This window comes from Mus caroli, chromosome 10 (genome assembly GCF_900094665.2).
Source record: "Mus caroli chromosome 10, CAROLI_EIJ_v1.1, whole genome shotgun sequence".
NCBI classification, from domain to species: Eukaryota; Metazoa; Chordata; class Mammalia; order Rodentia; family Muridae; genus Mus; species Mus caroli.
The window spans coordinates 45,555,487-45,558,700 of NC_034579.1; the positions used below are offsets into that span (position 1 = coordinate 45,555,487).

At 40.4% G+C, this 3,214-nt stretch overlaps 1 pseudogene; it reads left to right on the forward strand.

Annotated features, from left to right (window-relative positions):
- Positions 1 to 2,519: 2,519 nt before the first annotated feature.
- The window catches only part of LOC110302677, a 2,024-nt pseudogene continuing 1,329 nt past the window's right edge, over positions 2,520 to 3,214 (forward strand).

Here is a 3,214-nt window from a genome sequence, read left to right on the forward strand (position 1 = left end):
CAACATCCCAACTCATTTCTTCACAGAGATAGAAAGATAAATTCTCTCCTTCATCTGAAATAACAAAAAAAATAATAAAAAGGATAGCAACAACAATGCTCAACAATAAAAGATCTTCTGGGGAAAATCACCAACCCTGACTTCAAGATGTACTACAGAGCAATAGTAATTAAAAGAAAAAACAAAACAAAGCACATGGCATTTTTATCAGTACAGAGACAGATAGGTAGATCAATGAAATAGAATTGAAAACCCAGAAATAAACATATACACCTATGGTCACTTGATCTTTGACAAAGAATTCAAAACCATACAGTGGGGAAAAAAAAAAGACAACATTTTCAACAAATGGTGCTGGTCTAACTAGTGGTCTACTCAAAGAAGAAAGTAAAGTGACCCATTTTTATCTTCTTGTACAAAGCTCAAGTCCAAGTGGACCTAGGACTTCTACATACAAACAGATACACTGAATCTAATAGAAGATAAAGTGGGAAAGAGGCTTGAACATATTGGCACAGGGGAAATTTTCCTGAATCTATACCAATGGCTCAGGCTTTAAGATCAACAATTGACACATGGAACCTCATGAAACTGAAAAGCTTCTATAAGCTAAAGGACACTACCAATAGGACAAAATGGCAACCTACAGATTGGGAAAAGACCTTTTTCAACCCTACATCAGATAGAGGGTTAATATCTAAAATATACAAAGAACTCAAGAAGTTAGACTCCAAAGAACCAAATAACCCTATTAAAAATAGGCCACAGAGCTAAGAAAAGAATTCTCAATTGAGGAATCTCAAATGGATGAGAAGCACCTAAAGAAATGTTTAACATCTTTAGTCATCAGAGAAATGCAAATCAAAACAACTCTGAGATTCCACCTTACACCAATCACAATGGCTAAGATTAAAAACGCAGGTGACAGCAGATGCAGGCAAGGATGTGGAGAAAGAGAAACACTTCTCCTTTGCTGGTAGGATTGCAAACTGGTACAATCACTTTGGAAATCAATCTGGAGGTTCTTCAGAAAATTGAAAATAGTTCTACCTGAAGTCCCAGCTACACCACTACTGGGCATATACCCAAAAATTCTCCAGCATATAACAAAGGCATGTGTTCCTTTATGTTCATAGCAGCCTTACTTATAATAGTCAGAAGCTGGGAACAACCCAGATGTCTCTCAATGGAATAATGGATACTACACATAAAATGAGGACATCATGAGCTTTGCAGGCAAATAAATGGAACTAGAAAATATCATCCTGAATGAGGTAATCTGGATGCAAATGACATACATCATTTGTACTCACTGATAAGTGGACATTAGCCCAATTACCTGCAATACAATTCACAGACCATATTCAGCTTAACAAGAAAAAAGGTGAGAGTGTGGATGCTTCAAGCACACTTTGAAGTGGGAAAAAAATAGTCATGGGAGACAGAGGAAGGGAGGGAACTGGGTGGGAGATGGAACAGGAATGAAAAAGTGGAGAACAGAGGCAGTACCAGGTATGGGAAGAAACAGGAGGGAAGTCCAGAGGGCCATGAGAATGAATAGACATAAATATCAGTGTGTGGGGGATGGGGACTTGGTGAACCACTATAGAGTCCAAGATACCAGTAATGCAAGAGTCCTCCAGGATCCAATGGGGAAGACATTAGCTGAAATACCCAACAACAGAGAGATAGAACCTGAAGAGACCTCCTCCAGTAGATAAACACAACCTCCAATAGAGGGATGGGGCTACCCACCGATCTCAAAATTTTTAAACCAGAATTGTTCCTGTCTAAAGGAAATGCAGGGACAAAAATGGAGCAAACACTGAAGAAAAGGTCATTCAGAAATGGTCCCACCTTGTGATCAATTCTATCTACAGACACCAAATACCAACACTGATGATAATGCCAAGATGTGCTTGCAGACAAAAGCCTGGTATGGCTGTCCTCTAAGAGGCTCAGCCAGCACCTGAATAAGACAGATGCAGACACTCGTACTCAAACATTGCACTGAGCCCTGGGACTCCAACGGAAGAGTTAGGGGAAAGGCTGAAGGAGCCAAAGAGGATCGTATCCCCATAGGAAGAACAACAGTATCAATGACTGGACCTCTCAGAGCTCAGATTAAACCACCAACCAAAGAGTATACATGGGTTGGCCCATGGCTTCAGCTACATATGTAGCAGAGGACTGCATTATCTGGCATTAGTGGGAAGGAAGGCACTTGGTCCTATGGAGCCTTGATGTCCCAGAGAAGGGGGATGATAGAGGGGTCAGGCAAGAGTAGGTGGGCAAGCACCCTCTTAGAAGCAAAGGGAAGGAGGATGGGAAGAAGGGTTCATGGAGAGGAGACACAGAAGGGGGATAACATTTGAAATGTAAATAAATAAAATGACTAATAAATTAAAAACAAGTGATAAAATATAAAGCAATACCAATATATTTAAGCCTCTTTTCCACACTGGGTTTGCCACTAGAACACAAAATGTTGTGAAAACCACCACAAATTCAAAGCAAAAATGAGGAAGGAAAACGTTCATATCAATATTGCCCCAATTAAACACTGTTTTCAGGGAAATCCACCAGGACTTGCCATCTGATCTGCAAATATGGTGGGATTAACAAACAAACCATTGAAATGTTTGATAAGAAGTCTGCTGAGGTGGGAAAAGGCTTCTCCAAATATACGTGCATCTTGGTAAACTGAATCTTAAGCATGAGCATATTGTCACTATTTCACATTTCCTGTGGAAACTTGAAACCAGAAAATATTTTTTGACTGCCACTGATAGCCAAGACACAGAGACTTGATTAAAAAAAAAAAGACAAACAAAAGCATGATTCGATCTCAGGCAAATTGAGCTGTCCAATTGCTGCTGATGTTAGTGAATTTGAAGCTGATAATTCCAAGAATGGGCAGAAGCCTGAACTCCAGGCTTGCACCTTAAGTGTGAAAAAGCTGATTGTTGGTGTCAACAAAATGGATCTCATGGAGCCATTCTATAGGCCAAAAAGATAAGAGGAAATTATTAAGGACCTCTTAGCATCTACATTAATAAAATTTACTGCACAAGCCTCTTCCAGTCAGAACAGCACCGGGGTAGCTAGGGCGCGCAGGGTCAGCTGACACTCGCCAGCTACCCACAACACCCGCCACAGGATCTTAAGACTTATGGTGAGTGGAACACAGCTTCTGCTCCAATCCAATTGCGCG